General features: G+C 43.1%; 1 protein-coding gene across 10 annotated transcripts in view; it reads right to left on the bottom strand.

Annotated features, from left to right (window-relative positions):
• Nucleotides 1-21,603, bottom strand: part of GNG12 (G protein subunit gamma 12) — a 123,929-nt gene that overhangs the window by 80,204 nt on the left and 22,122 nt on the right. Inside the window, exon 2 of one of the 10 annotated variants that reach the window (XR_014251580.1) lies at nt 5,013-19,071. The exons of 8 other annotated variants lie outside the window; for them this stretch is intronic. The gene's annotated coding sequence lies outside the window, so the exon portion shown is untranslated. Of the gene's footprint in view, nt 1-5,012; nt 19,072-21,603 lie in introns of those variants that run through there. One more of the 10 variants, XM_082416375.1, reaches the window with a different exon arrangement.

Below are 21,603 nucleotides of genomic sequence, written 5' to 3'. Positions count from 1 at the left end.
CACACCTGGAACGGGTGAGCTGGCCTATTTTAGCCAAATGGTGCCACACCATTTTCCCCACCTTAAGACTATGTCCTGGCCAAAAGGGCTGGTCTGGGCTGTTCACTGGGAGAAACTCTTCTACCTGGTCACTGCTCTTAATCTTCAGAGAGCTTCTAGTGACTTGAAGTTTGTTTTTAATTGAGGAGCTGGTGGTATATGTCCTCAACTAATTTGTGGATAAGTTGGGGAGAAAGTATCCTCATAATGTCAATGCCAGTGAGAAATCTTTAAAAATACACATGTATTCCTAGTTTGCCAAACTTTAAGAGAATATAAAGAAGTCAGAGTGAACAATTAATTGTGAAATATTACACTCCACATATTTTTATTTTCTCCTTTTCTATTGAAAGGGCAATGGCAGTTTTTGTTGGTTTGTTTCCCCCAATGGCAGTTTTAAAAGGATAGCATTCTTTGGAATGACCCATATTCCCACCATACTAGTGCTACTACTACTTTTTTCTGTTACCCTCGATAGACATATGTGTTATATGACTATGGCCATAGTTTATATGCTATTGGTAGCAAAGGCTTTGGAGTTGGACAGATCTAGGTTTGATGCTGGCTCCTCAGCTAATTTTCTAACATGTAAGGTAGGACTAATATGACTTTTGCACACTGTTGCTCTAAGGATTAAAAAAAGGGAGGACGCTAGGATAGAGCCATCAGGAAAAAACCCCATATATGACGCTGTTATTTTCTTTTTCCATTTTACTTTCAATTTCAAATATTTTTTGTGTTTCTACACACATTCATAATGACTGTTTAAGGGACCTAAATCTCTCCCCTAATGCTGGATATTTAAATTATTGCCAGTTTTTATTACTATAAATAAGATTACATTGGAAACCTTCATGCTTCAGCTTTTTTCATCCCTTTAACTTATTTCCCTAGCTTCCCTAAATTCCTAACAGTAGAATTAGTAGGTTTTGCTTTTAAAGGGGCTTTTTAATTAATGTATGATAATACCACCTACAAAATAATTGAGAATTTCTGAGACCTTGACACTTTATACATAAAATGGTATTCCTAATGCTGCTTTAATTTTTATTTCTAAGATTATTAGTGAGAATGGACATTTTTTCCTGTTTATTAATGGTTTGTTACCTTGAGAAACAATAAGTCTATATTCTTTGCTTATTCGTGTAGTAGGGTCTTGATATTTTTCATTTGAATTTGCATGAGTTCTTTATAGTGCATGATAATCAAGAGTTAGTATATGTATTTGCTACAAATATATTACTGGTATCTGGCAATTTTAAGATAACCATCTTTTCATTTATACAGTGTTTTAATAATAAGCAACAGCCATATTTTGTATAAACCTCCTGAGCTATGACATGGCTTCATGGCAAAATGTTTGGCTTTTGACGCTTTTCACTGCCCATTTACACCCACTTTGATTTTCCCAGCTACCCTGTGAGTGAGCTCGGGAGGATGACAATCCCCACCTTACAGCGGAGAAAAGTGAGACCCAGACAGGCCAGGTGACTTGCAGAGGGTCCCCGAATCCTGGACTTGGCCAAGACTGGCCTCAGTCCTTTGCTCTCTGAACCCAAGGCCTCCTCGTGAAAGGAAGGTCACAAGGTAAAATGAAGAGATGCACTTTGTGCAAAATGGATGATTATACAAAGCACCAATTCCACATTGTTTCTGAATAAAACTCCTTTATACGGAGCATCAGGGCCCTGTGCCTGCTGCACTGGAAGCACTCAAGAAATGTTAGTATGGTTTTAGCAAATCCACCAAAACCATGGCTCACATAACGGACCACCCTTACGCAGTTCTTACGTAGTTATGATAAGTTCAATAACTTAGACCTAAAGCAAGTGTTGCTTTATTACTATTGTTTTAACCTAGCTCAAGTACCACTTCTTCCCCCAAATATTCCCTCCCTCTTTGGCTCCAAGAAACCACTCTTCTCCTTGAATTTCTACGACCTTTACCACCTTCTACCTGTCATTACAGATGCTTCAGAATGTGTTTCAGCTCTTCTATTGGATGATAAGGTCCCAAGGGTCCGTATATTATTTGTGTTTGTATCTCCCAGAGAGCCTAGCAGCCTGCTCAGCACACAGGTGGCACTCCGTCAGTGTTTTATGGGGAGATGGGGGAAGAATTTTATATAGCTAAGAGACAATGGTAAAAGCAATTACAGTTTGGTTAAAAATCATAGGTTGCATGAACTGTGTGCTTTCTGCTACACCACTCCTTATTTTGGCAAGCACACTATCATGGGACAGTTCTAATGCAGTCTTAAGCCAGCAGTCTGCATTAGCTAAACAATACTAAACTACATTAAACAGAATGTCCAAAAGCATTTCCAGCCTTGGACAAATCTGTACAATTCTGCAGATATATCTGTTATGGTTTTACTTGCAAATTCTGATATAACTCATTCCTCAAAAATTCACTGTGTACACGTACACACACACACATACACACACACAAGTCCTGGTTCAGCATCTGGAAAAACTCAGATAAAAATATGGAACATCTGTTTCCTAATATCAGGAAAATTCACAGGAAACGATTAATGTCCACTAGGGAGAAAGAAAAATAATCTGGATCACATTATGAAATGAAACATCCAAAATTCACAGTTTAATACAGTATAGCCTGCAAATCATCAGATCTTCAGAACTGAGGGGAAGATTTCACATTTTATTAAAACTTGAGAGAGTAGAAATATCTTTATGCCATGTATATACAAATAAACATAAAATTGAATGCCCTCACCCTGCATATATTCTTGGGTCCTATGTCTCCCCACTGATATTTATGCAATGCTTGGCAGCTGGGTGGTTTACTGCATGTGTATTTTCATAACATGCTCAGTGTCTTACAGGGCAAACAAAGACCTAACTAAACTAGATGGTGGTCCCTGGATGAAGAGGCTGTAGCTCTTTTGAGAAAGATCTAGAGTGGCTTATGTCTCCCAAGGAGGACTGCAAGGATAGTCAGGGCCACTGCAAAGCCAAAGCCAATTGTACATAAAGATGGTCTGCTCCTTGGCGGCTCTTGCACTATCCTGATCCTTATAAGCCTCTCTATACCTTTTATGTGCCTGGCAATGTGGAAGGTTCTGGGGGTTTAACAGAGAACAAAACACAGTCCCTCTCTGCAAGGAGCCTACAGTGAGTCATACGGACAACTGATCAGGCAATTACAGCTCCAGAGGCACATAATCTATCATGCTAAGTACAAGGAGCACTGAGAGCACAGAGGAGAGGCACCAAAACCAGTCTGGGATGATCATGGAAGGCTTCCAGGGGGAAGTGGCATCAAAGCTAAAGTGTGAAGAGTGACCAGGGTTAGCCAAAAGATGAAAGGAGGGAGGCATGAGCAAGGCAGATGGAACAGCTTGTACAAATGCTGGAGAGGAAGCAAGTACCTGTGTGTGCTCAGGGCTGCGATTTTAAAAGTAAAGAGTTTCAGTGAACACTGGGGTGCATGTATCTTTTCGAATTGTATTAAAATATACACATTAGTATATATAAAATAGATAACCAACAAGGACCTTCTGTATAGCACAGGGAACTATACTCAGTGTCATGTAAAAACCTATAATGAAAGAGAATGTAAGAAAAGAATAAATATATATATATATATGTATAACTGAATCACTTTGCTGTACATCTGAAACACTGTAAATCAACTATATTTCAATACTTTTTTAAAAAAATCTGAAAAAAATCTGAAAAATCTTTGAGCATTTCTCAACTCAACTGTACATGCCAAGTGATGTGGTAAACTGAAATACTTAAGGACTTCATATATTAAAAAAAAAAAATGAGTAAAGAGTTTCAAATCAGCGAGAAGCCTTATTACATAAGAGGCAGTAGCAGGTAAAACCCAAAGCGGGTATCCACAGTGAGAAGCATAAAGACAACAGAAAGAACCCGGGATCTCTAGCATCCTCACATCAGAAACAGCTGGCACTGACCCATCCCCAGGGAACAGCCAAGGCCTTCTTAGGCAACATGCCTCTGGAGGAGGGCAAGGAGAGAGACTGCCCGTCAGAGGTGATGCTGGTTCCCAATTCCAAGGAAAAACACATAGCCAGCTACCCAACCCCACAGACAGGAGTAGTGAGTAGGCCTTACCACAACCCCATGAGGAAGAGAGAATCGTCCCCATTCTACAGATAAGTTGCTGGTTTTAGAAGACAGTATTTATTGATATTCCTTCCTGTTAACTGACTCTTCTTCTGACTAGAGAAACCAACTCATCTTGGTATGGCCAGGACGTTCCAGTTTTAACACTGAAAGTCTCACGTCCCAGGAATCCCCTCAGTGCCATATAAACCAAGACGGATGGTCGCCTACTCAGAGTCTGTATGCCCTAGGTTTTTATATTAGAACCAGTGCAAAGTTAAATGTGATCTAACTCCCTGGAAGCTAACCTAGACCTTTTGAGCTTCAGGACCCTCCCTGGATATCTTGGGGGCTTGTCTGGGGGTCCTATATCATTTGCAATAATTCATGCTCAATTATATTTGCAAAGCACAAAGACTAGCTTAGGGCCTAGTGATCACTAGCTGTCATGCTGAAGGGAATCACTCACTGAACGCTTACTGAAAACAGTAATCAGGCAAAAGAGGGTCTGAATTTAATTTTTGTGCTTGTTATTGTTAACTGAGAATTAACCAAATACCTTTCAAATTTAATACTGAAAATCATCCTTAAATAAATGAATCTACTTACCTATCCAGAGCAGTAAACATATTTTCATATATCTTTGTTAACTAGGGACCATATCCATTGCAATGGCTTACATTCTTACTGGTCAACAGACAGTTAAGAAAGTTGAGAAGACAAAGAAAAATAGTAACACAGTTTCCAAGAACTACAGGCCCAATAGGATATTACTTTATGGCAATATTTGACAGGCAGAGGGTAGCTGATAAATCTTTATAGAATGACTGACGGTAAAAAAATTGGGCCATGGAGAACCACAGAAGAGAAAATTACCAGGGCTTGTGGATGAAATGATGGCAATCCTTGAGCTTTTGCTACAGTGCTGTTGACTCGGGCAGCTGCAGCACACGGTTCTTGTCTGATAAAAGGGAACGTAAGCTCTTCAAGAGCACTCCTTTCCTTGCAACAGGGTAATGAGTAAAACAGCCCCTGCGGCCTGCAGTCAGCAGAAGATGCAGAAAGACTTAAAATTGGTAAGAGCCAAGGGCCCACCATTAAATCCTGATTCAAAGGCACCCCTGCTCCCGCCCCCTACCCCCCAAAGCTCAGCTAATGTTAGCCAGGCTCAGTGCTCTTTGTGAGAACTCCTGAAGCAGGAATGGATGACGATACGACCTTAGACTCTTTTTCTGGCAACAGACAATGATCTCCAACGCATTCCTGATTAGTTTTCAAGGAAAAAAATATTTTTAAGATCCAATCATGCCTGGAAAAAAACTATTCAATAGGGTTGAATTTTATTAGTCTCAGAAAACTTAAAAAAAAAAAAAGTAAAATTTAGTAGCATTTATCACCAGTAATATATATTAGAACTATGTTTCCCTCTAAAAAGTCCAGTTTTATGGGCGCATTCTGGGTAACTGAGATTCTGCTTTTATGTTGAAAATAATCATGTTGTCCACGAGGCTTAGCTCTCTAATCGTATCACTCCTTTCCATGACACACTTTCCGTCAGACACTGAGACAGAGAGATTCATCACAGAAATATTCAGGTTATGTCCGCTGCACAGAGTCAGGCAGCATAATGAGGGCAGGATGCAGCAAAGGGCACTGCCCTGAGCCTGAGTCAGAAAAACAAGAGAGAGGTTTTATTTTCACTCTGCCAGACCGCTGCTGCGGATGAGCATACGTCTGCAGGCCTTGCACTCAGAGGCAGGAGGCAGTAAGTTGTAGTCCTCAAGTGAGGCTGTGAGCGGCTCCCTGCAAGTCCCACATGTTTACAGGCACTTAGAGCACATGCTATGAAATATATCACCCTGGTTTCGGGACTTGGACTCTACTGGATGGTTCAGTAGAGTCTTTCATTGCAGCTACCAAAACAAGGCTGGGCATGGCGACTCTTCTAAGGATTGTCCATCTTTCTCCTGTATCCTCAAGAAAGAGATGAACAGCTTATACACACAAACAAACACACAAACAAATCCAGCTATGTTCAATATAATCCACTTAACGCCACAATTCAACGAGAAGACAGCGCCCAAGAAAATCAGTACAACCTTCCTGTACTTAAACCTACCACTTGTACTTGCTTCCTGGGTAAAGCCACCTTTGCTGCCTCTATTCTAACATTAGTTTGCACCCCCTCCAGATATTCTCAGGGAGCTTCCCGTTTTATATACATTCTGAATGACACAACCTGCTGACCCTCCCTTAGGGAAATATACAAATATATACCCGCTGCACCAGGAAAAAACAAACAACAAACAAACAAACAAAAAACCAACAACCACCACCCAGAGCCAAGAAAGAAAAAAAAAAATCTGTCATTCCCCATACCACTGGGAGGATTTTAAAGGCAGCCCAGGGCATTCAGCAATGTTCTAACTGTGGAGCTAGTCATTTCCATGCCCAGCCTTCTCCTTGGACCCTCATGTTTCTCATTTGTTCATGTATCTGCATGGACAACTTGATTATAAGGTCTTCTGACTGCACAGGCTGTACTTTAAACTTCCATGTATTTGTTTTCCTTCCCACAAGAATGAGTTCTTAACATACCTCAGGCTTCCAATAAATTAAAAAAAAAATCTGTACATGTTTTTAGACAGATGTACATGTTTCTATCTAATTATCTATACCTAAGATGTTCACAGTGGCCTAGCAAAAGAGTAACAGAACAGCTAATTCAGAAATTCGGTTCCTATTTATCTTCTATTGGCAAAGCTGGCTTTTGTTCCTATGAATATGTCTCCCTTAATTCTAGGAACAGCTGTGGATACTGATGATGTAAGACAGTCTTTCTTAACCTTTTAAAACTCACACTCATTTCTGATAACCATAAAACCTTCCCCTTCCCTTCCCCAACCAGATTTTGATGTGCCCTTCCTCAGTTGTTTTGGGAAATTATGACATGCATTCTCACCCCCTTTCCTCTTCCCTAAATCTACATCTCCATTCCCAGTCTTTTCTCTGACTTACCATCTCACCAGTGATGCCTTATGAGGCATCTGAAACTTGTAACAATGGCCACAGCCAAATTAATAATCTCCTCACACGGTTCCTCCCCTGGGGTTCCTAGTGCAAAAAGTGGGACACCACCATTCATGCCCCTTGTTCAAGGCAAAATCCTCAGGCATCTTCGGCTCCATTTTTACCTACTCTACGTCCAGTCAATGTGTCAGCACATCCTGTCAGCCCTACCATCTCCCCAATTCTATCACATCTCCACATTCCTCCCCTCCCCGCTTCCTTGTCCAAACTGGCAGCATCTGTCACCCGGAGGATATCAGCCTCCACGCTGACCTCTGGGCTTCCCTCTTGCTCCCCGCCAGCAGGGGGCACTCGTGTCCTCAGATGACGTCACTCTTCGCGCAAAACCCGCCAATGGCTTCCCAGCAGGCTTAGCGCTCCCACCCTTCGCCTACCAGGCTCTACCGGAACCAGCCCGGTCACTCGATCTGGCCACACCGACCTCCCCGTCTCCTCAGATACGCCATGACACTGATCCTTCCCGCTGCTGGACTTCTTCTCACAGACGCCGCAGGCCTGCACACTCCACGGCCTCACTTCCTCTGGGTCTCTGACAAGTGTCACCTCCTCAGAGAGGCCCTGCTCTCTCTTCCCTTACTCCGCTTTGCCTTTCTTCATAGTACTTGACACTGTCTTTTCTATCCTACTGAATTATTAGCCCTGCCCTCCACTGGCATGTAAACCCCGCGAGAAAAGGACGTTGTTTGTTCCCTGCTGTACCCCCAGTGCCCGAGGCGATGCCTGACACAGACGAGGCATTCAATAAAATAATCTTTTTTTGTTACTGAATAAATGCATATTGTCAGCGAACCAGAAGTATTTTGTTGAACTTGATTTTCGGATGTTTGTGTTATGAAAATAAATATTTCCCCTTTTCCCAAATGAATCATAAGACATCGTTTTTAAACGACCCCCCTGCACACACACACACGTACTTTAGATTCTGATAGGTCTGCCCTCTCTGAAACACCCCACCAGCGGGTGGGCTAGGGCGCCCCATTCCCTTGAGGGTCAATGGTGTGGTCCCCCAGTTCAGTGTACACAAACTCGTGGCTGCACACTGAGTTTTTACTAAGCATCTGACATGTTTTACAGTCTCTTGCCTCTTACTAAAGCCTTAAAGCTTTATTGCCTTCAAAAAATGCTCAGAGAATTCAACTCATAAAGAAACTGTCTGCCTTATTTATGGCAGTGGCAGTGTTTCTTTCAGTTAATTCTGAATACGGCTGGCTCAGATTTTAGTGCCAAGTGGTTGGCTAAACTACTTTTGTTGTATGTTTCCAGTCGGTTTGGGCCCAGTGGCCACAGGAAATACTGTGGAATATTAAGAAAACTCTTTGGAAGAGACAGAGGGAAGGAGGAGGCACAGAGCCTTCTTGCCAGGCACCTCCTATACATCCGGGTTTTCTGGTTGCTTCTTCAGTATGGGTGCTTTTCAGAAGAACAGTGTTCCCTTCATGAATGAGCCCCATTTATGATGAGGCACTCTGAGGGGACGGCCATTCTCCCAGCCCTCTGGCATTTTCCCAGCGTGGCCTTGAATGCAACCTCACAGAGACCAGTATCTCTCTCTGAATTCCACCTTTCTCTCCTTTACTTGGCCTCTTAGCAAACCTCAGCTTCAGAGTCTAGTCAACTGGCATTTATCTACTGTGTCTTTTCTCCTTTTCTTAAAGCATCATCTGTCTGGAGCTTTTGTATGTGAGACTTTGAAATTCTTGTATAAAAACAGGATATTATTAATCTCCAGTCATTTGAGAAATAGCACAGTTCAAGGATATGGTCAAATTCTAAGAGTAGAGATAACATAAATAGAAAGCATTGATCAGTATCAGTTCTGCCCCTTTACCTCCTCAATAAATGAAATGCAATAAATCAAATGCAAGTCTTGGTGAACTTTTATTGACATGTGTGAGTACTTCTTTAAATCTTAAAAGTTTTGATGTTTGAGATATGAAATCCTATTTATTTAGGAATATTTGTTTAGGAATGTAAGTGGTTGGGTGGCTTCTCCAAAAGAGGAAAATGGCAGATATTGATTATTAAGCATTTTGTCATCCAAGTCAAAAGCTCCCACGAAAATATTTTGATATATATATATTTTAAACCACAAATTTGGATTCCTAGAATGTGTGTGTGTGCAGTTTAACTCTGGACTTAATCCCACTGTAGTCTTTCCATCCTTCTCAGGCTAGGCAAGTGGTTTCCTTTCTTCCTCTGCTCTCTGAGCACTGAACCTGGGCAGAGCCAATGTAAACCACACACTAGTGTACAACCCTCAAATTCCTACACTCTCCTGCAAAGCTTCACTGCCAACCCTCCTTTCAGAATATCTGCCCCCCCCCACCACGCCCCAATACTGTTTTATATTTTCTTCTCTTCACTTAGCTTGGTCGGGAAGTATTTTGTTAACAGTCTTTTTTGGCCAGTTTCAGCACAGGGCTTCTGGCAAAAGTCAGGGTTGCAGCATTTCAGAGGCCTAGCACTAACTCCAGAAAATATTTTCCTATTTTAACTCTTTTACTCCTCTTTGCGTCTGCCACTCAAAAAGGAAGAAGAGAAAAAAACAAAAACAAAACAAAAACCCTCACACACACAACCAAGAGACAAAAACATTTCTACCCAGCTTAACACCAGCAGAATCATTACACCCCAGTTGGGGGCTTGCAAATCCTGAATCTCCTGGTGCAGATAACACAGTTTTACAAGCAAATCATCTCCATTAAACTTGAACTTAAGCTTTTTTTTTTTTTAACCAGTTCACTTATGTGAAAATGAACGTAGCCCTCAACATTTCCCTGCCAACAGAACCCCAGTTTGTTTGGGTGGAGATGCTGTGAGCTCAGGAAAGGTGGGAGCCTTGGCCTAAGGGAGGCTGTGTGCTCTGTCCACCCAGTAAGGCCCGAGGGGACATGTTGTGAGTCTGCCGGGAAAGGATTTTGCCTCCTCATGAAAGACATGAGACATGTGCCAGGTGCCTCCTTGGTTCTCAACTTTGAAACTGGTAGTAAAGCACAGAAGAGTGATCGCCATCGGTGACCATGAGAAAGCAAGTCTGAATTTCAAAAACAACACAGCAAAGAAGGCAGATCCCATGAATGAAAAGAGCATAGCTCTTTAGTGGCAAATGGCAGAAGTAACTACCTCGTCTACACTTTCTGAATATGTGGAAAATAACCCCCTACTTGTTAGGGTCACAATTAGTCATGTTTTCTTTTCTGTTACTTATAGCCTTGATATACATGAGATGACAAAAGAGAGGTTTATGGCTTCTAAATTTGGTCCCCACTAACTTAGAAGTGAGAAAATTTGCTTGGCAAACCTCAAGCCAATAGGGCAAATATGACTTGTTATGAATGTACCTATGTTTTTTAGCACAGAGGCTCTCAGTTTTTATCAATCCAGAGTAATTGCTCCATCCATCCATCCATCCATCCATCCATCCAACCATTCATCCATCCTTTCTTTTTTTCTGCCAACAACCAACTGCTGAGCCTCTATCCAGTGCTGGGCGCTGCACTAGGCACTGGAAATATAAACAATGCCAAAAGACAGAAAATACTATACCCATTTTAGAGATAAGGACATTTGAGTTTCAGCAGCTTTAAATGTTTTCCCCAAAACCACAAGTCTACAAGTGGCAGAGTTCAGAGTCAAATCCGGGACTGTATGAATTCACAGGCCTTGTGCTTTTCACTCTACCATGCAGCTTTGAACCTAGCCATTACTTTGTTAGACCAATTTAGAAATAAAACATTGTATTGCTTTTTAATATTTTGATTATCAATTTTGATTGTCTCTCACCCCACCATCTGCAGTTAATCTAAAGTGGTTACACTGTATACTGTATCTAGACCCACCCAGACCAAATATCCACTTTTCGCCTTGAAGTCTGCCACTGTGCTTACAGGATGGCAATGTCACCATGATGACGTCTGCTTCCATAGCACTCATCTTGCATCTGTTGGCCACTGTATGCACCATCAGTTGGAGACCTTTTTGACCTTGCTCACCAGCACCTGGTACTCCATTGCACATGATAGGTCCTCCCTACATATCTCCTAATTATATAAAGAAAAATAAGCCATGCTGTCTCAGGAACTCCGGAGTGCCGGTTCTTAGGACTCTTAGTTTAATGAGCTGATATCACTTCCAAGACCTTGCCAGAGAGTGCCATTCCAGAAGGTACATAATAAGTCGTTGACTAAGCAATCTGCACACTGTTTATAGCAAGTATGTTCCTCACTGTGGAATGCTGGCAACAACCCAAATGTCTAGTATTTGGATACAAAGGTAAACCAACGGCTACTTATCAGTAGAGGAGATCATTTTACTGCCATCCCAAGGAGAAAGAGGTGGAGTGTAAGGACACAAGAAAAGGGCAACATCAACCAAGGTTAGATGCAAAAGTAGACCAACAAAGAAGAAGTACATACTGACCCAACTATGCAAAAATACGCACGTTGGGAAAACTGGCACTAGAATGTGAGGACCTAAGTGTCCAATGAAGATTCAGAATTTAATAAAACCACTCACAATTGGCTCTTCTATTTTATCTCCACAGCCCTTCTTAAGATCCATATTACAGAATTCTTACAAAATGCATGTTCACAATTTAACATGTGACCAATTTTGAAAAACATGCCTTCTGGGTTCCTATCATGAAAATGAATGACGTAGTGATAAAAGACACCCATTTATTTGCCAGCTTAAACGTATACATTGTTCTCGGTGCCTGAAGGCCACATGATAAAGTTGTGTGTGTGTGTATGTGTGTGAAAAGCATAATACATGACTCTTTCCAAACTGTACATTCAGATAACCCAGGCTTTGCTTTGCAGGGACAGCCCTTCCTTGCTGAGACTGGCACACTCAGGATGCTTTTTGCTTGGGGCCTGGATTGCTATACCTTTCCTCTGGCTAACTCTGGCTTGTTCAAGAATTTCTGAACTTGGGTACACTTCCCTCAATAACAATAATAACAATGGGTACCATTTATTGAACATTTTAGTATATACTAGGCACACTTGTAAGCACTTTCCTGTGAGCCCCATTTGAATTCAATCTTGGTTTCTACTATAACCCCAAGCACAGAGTATACGACATAGAGCAGATACTCAATAAATACCTGTTTACCAGTTGAGTTACACTTTAGTTCATTTAACTCTTATGTCCACACTAAGAAGGAGGTATTATAATTATCAACTTTTTATAGATGGGATGCAGAGAAGTCAATTGCTTAGTAGCTAACATTTTGCTAAGGTTAATAAAATGAAATAGTTAGCTTCCTGCCTCAGCTCACCCCAACTCAAAAGCCAGCTCATTCTAACTTGGAATATCACACATTTGTGAGTTAAAAACTAACTGGCAAAACACAAAAAGTCATGCTCACCAGAATCATCTCTAAGATTCTTTTTCTACTCATCTCCAACTTGTCCTTCCATTAAAATGCAGGCCCTTGAAAGGCAGGGACCCCCTACCCTTTCAACCTCACTGGAAGGATGAAATGCTCTCCTAAGATGTCACCGCATACAAGAGGAGCATGTAGACAGAGGAAGGTAGTCCTGCTGCACTTAAATTCATAAGCACAGTTGAGTCAGGCAGAGCAAAACCATAAATTAAATTGGCTGTGAACAACAACAACAACAACTCAAGTATGCGTAACACAAAAATAAAACGTTAGCATTTCACGCCTGAAATCTCAAGAAGCCCAACCTGGAGTGTGTGGCTTCGGGAAAAGGACCCCTTGCTGTCGCCGTTCTGCCTTTTGGAAAATCCCCAATTGACTGTATTCAAATGACTCCCCATTAAACTTTTCATACTTTTCCTGAAGAAGTTCTTACCTAGAAAATGGGGCGGGAGGTGAAAAAGTCCCGTTCCCGTCAACGTGGGTGCTGTCTCTGGGATGTTCCTAACGTGGCCACGAGGCTTTTAACAAGAAAACCAGTCCCTCAGAACCAAGACCTTTCCCGGGTGACCAAACAGGCCAGGCTCTTTAAGTTCTATCGAAAGCAGGGCTGAGGCGACCAGCACGTCCACGGACACTATAGGGTTACCGCAGTGGCACCGAAACCAGGGTCCCTGACTCAAATGCTCTCTCCTCAGACCCTTCCCCAGTCACCAGGCCAGTCTCATTTCCCCCCACTTCCATTTTTAGTCCTCTGTTCAAGAACCTACAGGAGGTGCCTTTCACCATCTGCCTCAGTCTGCCCTCCTCTGGTGCTTTCCAGTGCTCTCTGCATGAGGCCACTTGAGCTAACCAGCTTGAACTCACCAACCAATCCCTTCCTTACTCTACTTTGGGGACCTCCCCTGCCATCCTCTTCCTCTCTTCACACATGCCTCTCGGTCATGCTGGTGCCCCAGCGTGGAATGCCCTCTGTCTACTCAAGTCCCGTCAGGCCCTGCTGATGCCATTTCCTCTAAGGCGTCTCCCCTACCCCACCGCTCCGACGGACTTCCAATCACCTGCGTATATGCTCAGCTCTGCTGCGGAAAGGAACAGACTCCCTCCAGTGACCTCACATATTAGAGGTTTACTGTAAAGATATACAAAACAATGAGGGCCATGGTGACAGGCCTCCCTGAGACCAAAAAAAAAAAAAAGCAGTTCAAGAATTGAGAGGAGCCAGGGCAGCTTTGGGGATTGAATTCCCTGGTCTCCCATTAACGGCAGCAATTATGGGATCCCCCAAACTGATGACTCAGCCTTTTTTTCCTCTGCTTGGATTGCTCCTGCCATGCATCTTAGGTCTCCCCTCTGCTTCTGCTTCCTCATAGTTTCTGCTGACTCAGAGCTTGTGATGTGGCTTCTGTGACTGTCTTCCCAGCCACAGATTAGAGTACCAACTGCCAACTCTCCCAGTCCTATGTGTCTTTCATTCACAAATTCTTATAAAGAATCCAACTGGGCACATGGTGCCTTTAAACTGGGCTGAGATTTTCACAGCAGACCAGAATGCTTGTTAGACTGGCTGCCGTAGGGTCAGGGCCTCTTCCTGACCCAATCATCTGAGGCTAAGGAAGAAGGGCTGGGGGAGAAGAAGTCATACTAGTTAGGAACATGGCCACCCATTTTTAACTAATAGTCTGGGCTGCTTCCCTCAGCTGAAACTGGACTTTTTAGAAGGAGCTGTAGGCATGGCAGACACATTTATTAGTCTCTTGGGTGAACTGCTTTTCTTCACATCTCTAATGTACTTATATTAACATGCATTCCAGGCATGGTATGGATGACAGAGCACCGTATACTAGTCTATAATCATTTCATGCCTATTTGAAGTGATTTTGTACCTAGTTAGATCATGCCAGAAAACCCAGAACCACAGTGACATTCGTGGATAAATTTCATCATAGGAGGGATTTAAGTATTCACTGATGTATGCCAGCGACTAGAACTGTTCTAATTCAGCAGTTCTCAAAACTGTTTGGTTTCAGGATCCCTTTACAGTCTTCAAAATTGAGGATCACAAAGGGTTTTTGCGCGAGCCACAACTACTAAGCCCGCGTGCCACAACTGCTGAAGCCCGCATGACTACAGCCTGTGCTCCGCAACAACAGAAGCCACCGCAAAGAGAAGCCCGCGCACCGCAATCAAGAGTAGCTCCTGCTCACCGCAACTAGAGAAATGCCGCACGCAGCAACGAAGACCCAACGCAGCCAAAAATAAATAAAAATAAAAATTTTTTTTAAAAAAAGGGCCTTGTTTATTTATCTTACTCTATCGATACACACACACACACACACACACACACACACACACACACACACTATTGGAAATTAAAACAGAAATTTTGAAAATATTTATTAATGGACTAAAAATATAACAATGATAAATCCATTAGATCCTAACAAAAACAGTACTTTATGAAAAACAACTATGTTTTCCAAAATAAAAGAAGATATAGTGAGAAGTGTAGAGCTGTTTTATCTTTTTGTAAATCTCTTTAATGTCATGTCTGTGCAAATCTCTCTAATAGAAGACAGCTGGATTCTCATTTCTGCCTTTAAGCCCAATCTGTTGTGATATGTTGTATTGGTTGTAGTATATGAAGAAAGTCTGGCCTCACATGGATATAGATGGAGAGGCTTTTCAGGTAATGGTGGATGCTTTTGACTACACCAAGACTTACACAAGTGATGATTTCTTAAAGGTTAGCTGAAACCCTTTCAATGAACTTTTCATGTTCTGCTGTACTAAAATTGCTTAGTCCATCTTGCATTTGAATAGACCTTTATACAGGGCTTGTAACATCACACATTGGTCTTTGAAAAACATCAGTTCACGGAGTTATGCAGGTTTTCCATATCTTGACACATTTCATCACACAATACCAAGAAAAAATACTCATTAACATTACCACAGATCTCATTAGGGAAGTCGTTAAGTATACTTTCTTAAAAGTATGTTTGAGAAGTTGTCAAGCTCATGGGGGCAGACAAAAGTTTTCCAAAAATCCTAATTTTTTCTTGAAAGCTAGAATTTTATCACTGGCAACAAATACTGCCAGTCACTTTTCTTGAAGTGACAAGCTGACTTTGTTCTTTTTTTGAGAAAACATCTGCCAAATATTCAAGTCTAGATAGGCATAGTTTGTCTGTCAGACATTCTTTCAAAAAAAGCGGCTAGTTCAGCTTGTAACTCAAATAATTGCACAAGTGTTTTTTCTTGAGACAATCATCACACTTTAGTTTTAGCAGAAGAGCTTTATTTTCCCTTCTGTGTCACAAAGAATCTTAAAAAGATATGCGTTCAAGGGTTGAGACTTAATAAACATAATAATTTGTATTGCTTTGAGGACATTCTTCAGTGAAAATGGCATTTTGTTTTGTTTCTTTATTGTGGGTGTGTAGTGGTGAGGAATATGGGTTCTAGTACAGTTTGGTGCCACTGTCTTGATTAATAATTAGGCACAAGGAGTTTTAGCCTCCACTGCTTTTGCAGCATTATTTCAAAAGTCAATACAATAAAAAAAAGTCAAATATCATCTTAATACTATAAAGAGAAATCTGACCTTGTGGACCCCCTGAAAGATTCTTGAGCCCCTCAGGGTCTATGGACCACACCTTGGAAAACACCGTTCTAAAAAGTGTTTGATAAATATTCTTGACTCCATCAATGAATGAATAAAACTTCATATTAAGCAGGGAGGTTCTAGAAAGGTTTACTGGAAAAGATACCTTTTCAGTTGGGCAATCAAGACCACATAGGAGGTTTAAAGGTTGGGAGGAGTACAAGCAAAGATACAGAGCTAGAAATGTGCAGGGAACCTTCCTGGAACAGAAGCAGAAGAAAATACAACTTCAGATGACCAGCACCTTCCACGTAGCAAAGCATGTTCATGCCCGTCATGTCTGTCAACTCCCACAACAGTCCAGTGAGACTGTCATCATCATCCTTGTTCAGATGAGGAAACTGAGGTCTGGAAGCTCTTTGAAGGCAGAAACCATGTATGTTTTCTTCACTAATAATACTCAAAACCCACACAGTGACCAGCACACCAAAGGCACACAATACATATTCACTGAATAAATAAACAAATGAGGCTCAGGGAAATGAATTGTCTGCTCAGGATCACACACCTAGAAAGTGGTGGCTCCAGGACTGAACCCAGGTCTTCTGGCACCAAACTCCACGTTGTTCCCGCCATACCCTGATGCCTTTAAAGTGATAAAAACCAGGGCCATGCTGCTATGGGGCGCTTGGATGTCAGTACTAGTGGTTTATGAACTGAGGGATTTTTAGTAAAGGATTTACATGATCACATTTGTGCTGTAGAGGATCAAACCCAGCGGGATCTGGGAAGGCTTGGAGTGGAGAGGGACAGGAGGAGAGACCCATTAGGATTCTTTCAGTGGTCTACGTGAAAAGCATGACCTAATTCTGACACTTAACTGTGTGAATTTGGAAAGTTACTCTTCCTGTTTGATCCTTACCTTCCTTATCTGCAGAATGGAATAATATTGGGTTGGCCAAAAAGTTCGTTCGGGGTTTTCCATAACATGTTCCAAACGAACTTTTTGGCCAACCCAATAATAATACGTAATTTCATAGAGTGATCGTGAGTATTAAATGAAAAAGATGCACACAAAGCAACACCACAGTTCTTGGCTCCATATTAGCTACAAAAAAAAAGAAGGAAGAGTGAGAGGGAGGGAGGGAGGGTGGGTGCAGGAAAAGAAGGAAGGAGGGGAAAAAGGCGGGGAGAGGAAAGGAAGGGAAAGAAAAACCAGGGAGGAGAGGGAAATATTTGTTGAATGCCCAAGTGAACGTGGGCAGTGCCAGAGGGAGAGAGAATCTATTAAGCCCTGCTTGTGGTTTCTTAAGACAATAGTAAGAGAGAATAAGAAAGATGATCATTCTAAGGTTTCAAGCCTGGGGGACCATAAGAATGAGCTGATATGCAGGTACCCACAGGGCATCCAAATGGAGGTGCCAAGGAGGCTGGCTCTGTGGACGCCGAAGGGTCAGACTTCCAACAAAGATTCAGACAGTCAGGGAAGGGCACAGAGTAAAGGATCAATTAATGTCTACGGGACATGTGGCACGGTAAATGAGGGCAAATGGGAAAAAAGGAGAAAACCGGATCAGAGACACGAAAAGGAAGCACCTGCTTTAAATCACGCATCGGCTCCCAACCCCTGTCTGCAAGGCACATTTAGGCTCTCCCATCTCTAGCCAGCCACTCCCGCTCCGCCAAACTTGACATTTGACACGTTCACAACACCAGACTTCTCATACACTGTCCTCACTGTCTGAAAGGCATTCACTACTCTTCCCCAGAAGCAGAGTTTCTCGAAGAGCGGTACTTGTGATTTTTAAGGTCATATGTTAATATTACGGCAAAACAAAACAATTACGGAGAGCATTGTTCACAGTGGTACTTTTGAAGCTCTGGTTCCCTCATCACCCCCTGGGTTAGTCCTGCCTCTCTCCGCCCTGCTGCTGTGTCCTCTGAGCCCCACCACACACTTGCCTCTCCCGGCTCGTTTCCTAGGTTTGCTGGACCTTGTTCCTTCTGCCCACCACTCTTCTCCTGCTGTAGTAGAAGGAGGTGTGTCTCTTCCCCGAGATGTGACCCTGTCCTGGAAGTCTCAGACGCTCAGTCCCACTCAGTTGGCTGAGTGGGCCAGGAAAACAGATACAGAAGGTCCCAGTAGAGGAGCCACAGGCAGAGGACGGGATACCACTGGCCAGAGGTGTGGGGAGAGACCAAGGATGGCAGATCCAGAGGAAGCTAGTGGGTTTCACAAGTAGAAGACTATTAGGGATCTAAAGCATGCACTCTCATCAGAAGGGGTATTGCCCACTCCCCCTCCCCAGTGTGGGTGCAAACTGGCTCTTGGGGGGGAGTAAAAAATTCTTAATATGACAGTGGTTTGTGGCCCTCTAAAGCTCAACCCTACTTAATGTGTGTTCCTTAATATTTAATTTAATTAAACCAATGAACTTAAACTTATTTTACTCTTTCTCCTTATGGGGTGATAATGAAAAAAGGTTGGGAAGCACTGATCTAGAAGGTGATTCAGTGAAAGGGGTGAGAGGAGGGCACCCTGTAAGGACTGAAGGCAGAAGGAAACGGTGGAGGAAACTGCAGTGATAATGCCTTTTTGTTCCTTCTGTTCATGGGTAAGCCTCTTGATCTATAACCACAGAGTACTTAAACACGTCAGGCCCTGCAGGAAGTACTGTACCTGTAGTGTTTTATCTTCACAACAGCCTTCTGAAGTTATGTTCCCTTTTTAAAGATGCTTAGAGAATGTAGGTAGCGTATCCAAGGACCCATGAGTGGTCAGTGGTAAATGATGCAAGTTTAGTCCTTAGCCCAGGTTGGACACATTGTAACTATGAGCGGAGCTGGCAGGCCTGGACACATTTGTGTGGAGAGGGGAAGAAGTGTCTGCTACATGGTGAATGTACCAAAAAAAATGTTATTTGAATGAGACGGCAGAGAAGCGAAAACGCAACTGGGAGAGGAGACAATTGACGGGGAAGGAATCCAGGCAACTGGACATGACAGCCTCCAGCAGCAGAGCAGGGCGGGAGGAAGGAAGCGCAGAAAGCGGGTTCAGGGCTGGGGGAGGTGATGGGGCAGGGCCTGGGGGACAGAAGGAGTGGACAAATCCTGTCCTCACTGGGGCCAGCAGCTGAGGGCAGACTGCACGAGTCCCTGGCGGAATCAATCCACACCACTGCATTACTCTCTGCAGCAATCTTCTTGAATGAGAATCTGTTCGTATTATGTCTCCCTCCTCTTTCCCCAAGGCCCAGATTTAGAAAAGGTAACCGGACACCTTGCTTTAGTGAAATAATTCCCAATCTTTTCTAGACGACTTCTTGCCATCAGAAACAAGAAAAACAACTTCCCAGGCCCTCAGTAATAGTAGCTGTCGTTCCAGGGTCCACTGTGTGAGAAAATGCTCACTCCACATTAACTGTGTCCAGCTGAGACACTTCATATGACTTCACAGTGCCTTTATCACAAAAATGCATGTGTACAACAGACATCCAATACGTGAGACATTCAGTCTGTGGGCCATGCAGACTGGATCTGCAAACCCCATCCCCATTTGGACCATAGGTTGGGAACAAGTGGTCTACAAGAAAGGCACGTGACATCCTAGATGGGGAAGGGGTCTGGCATTACCCAGACCTCCATTCAAATTCCAGCTCTCTGATGCCCAGCAATTTAATGATGGGTAAGTTATTGAAACTTCAGTTTGCAATGCCTCGGTTTTCACCTTTGTAAAATGGGGAGAGTCATATAAGGTTTTTAGCTTCAAATGGGACTGAATTTATCACATGTAACACAGTACCTGACACAGAAGAGGTAGTCATTATGATTATATCAGTTCTCTACAATCAATCAGTGGTTCAGTTTTCAAAGTGTGGTCCCCAGACCAGCAGCATCAGAATCGACTGGCAACTGGTTAGAAATGCAATTTTCAATGCAGACGCACTGACTCACAGTACTACATGTTTTAACAAGTCCTCCAGGTGACTCTGGTGCTAAAATTTGAGAACCACTGCTCTACAGTACTGGTTTTCAACTTAAAAAAAAATAAGCCGGGGCTTCCCTGGTGGCGCAGTGGTTGAGAATCTGCCTGCCAATGCAGGTGACACGGGTTCGAGCCCTGGTCTGGGAAGATCCCACATGCCGCGGAGCGGCTGGGCCCGTGAGCCACAATTACTGAGCCTGCGCGTTTGGAGCCTGTGCTCCGCAACAAGAGAGGCCGCGATAGTGAGAGGCCCGCGCACCGCGATGAAGAGTGGCCCCCACTTGCCGCAACTAGAGAAAGCCCTCGCACAGAAACAAAGACCCAACACAGCCAAAAATAAATAAATAAATAAATAAAGACACATGGGACTCACTGTGGGATATATTTTAAAAAAATAAAAATAAAAAATAAGTCGAGGAATCCCTTCTACAAAAGGTTCTTCAGAAGGCTGATTTGTGAAATATGAATATTTTAAAAATTTTATTTATTTTTATGTATTAATTTTGTATTAATTTATTAATTTTTGACTGCATTGGGTCTTCGCTGCTGCGTGTGGGTTTTCTCTAGTTGTGGCGAGCGGGGGCTACTCTTCATTGCGGTGTGTGGGCTTCTCATTGTGGTGGCTTCTCTTGTTGTGGAGCACGGGCTCTAGGCGCACGGGCTCTAGGCCCACAGGCTTCAGTAGCTGTGGCACGCGGGCTCCGTAGTTGTGGCTCGCGGGCTCTAGAGCACAGGCTCAGTAGTTGTGGCACACGGGCTTAGCTGCTCCGTGGCATGTGGGATCTTCCCAGACCAGGGCTCGAACCCGTGTCCCCTGCATTGGCAGGCGGATTCTTAACCACTGCGCCACCAGGGAAGCCCAAAATATGAATATTTGAAACAGCTCTGAAGGTTCTGGGTAGGGTGAGCTCTGACAAGTACCCTCAGATCCTGCCTCATTCCCCGCAGCCATCCCGAGGGACCTCAGGGGCAGGAAACAGGGGTCTCTGGCTTAGTTACAGACGCTACAATTTTGGGTGGCACCACTTGAAAGAATTAAAAGACTCAACACGACACTAAACTGTTCAACCATAATCACAAGGCACACCCAGCTGCAGTAAAATAATGCTTCCCGGGGTTTCCACGGCATCTGCAGCTAAGCCACTTCGCCCTGGGTCACCCCCCCAGAGTCACCCTCCAACACCGACCCCATTGCTGGCCCTACCCGGCTGTCTCATGTGCTTGGGGGCAAACTTCCCACAATTGCCAACCTAGCCGTCTTTCTTTGGCCCCAGCTTCATGTTTCACTGCCTGCTACTCAGAGCAAGTTTTACTCCACTCACACCAGGCTAGAAGACCTACTTATTCTGTGGTAGCCAAAGTACATTTTATGCCTTGATCAAAGTTTGGTGGCACACTT

The sequence above is a fragment of the Balaenoptera physalus genome (genome assembly GCF_965194825.1).
Source record: "Balaenoptera physalus genome assembly, chromosome: 1".
In the NCBI taxonomy this organism is placed as follows: Eukaryota; Metazoa; Chordata; class Mammalia; order Artiodactyla; family Balaenopteridae; genus Balaenoptera; species Balaenoptera physalus.
This window is presented reverse-complemented; position numbering and strand designations above follow the sequence as displayed.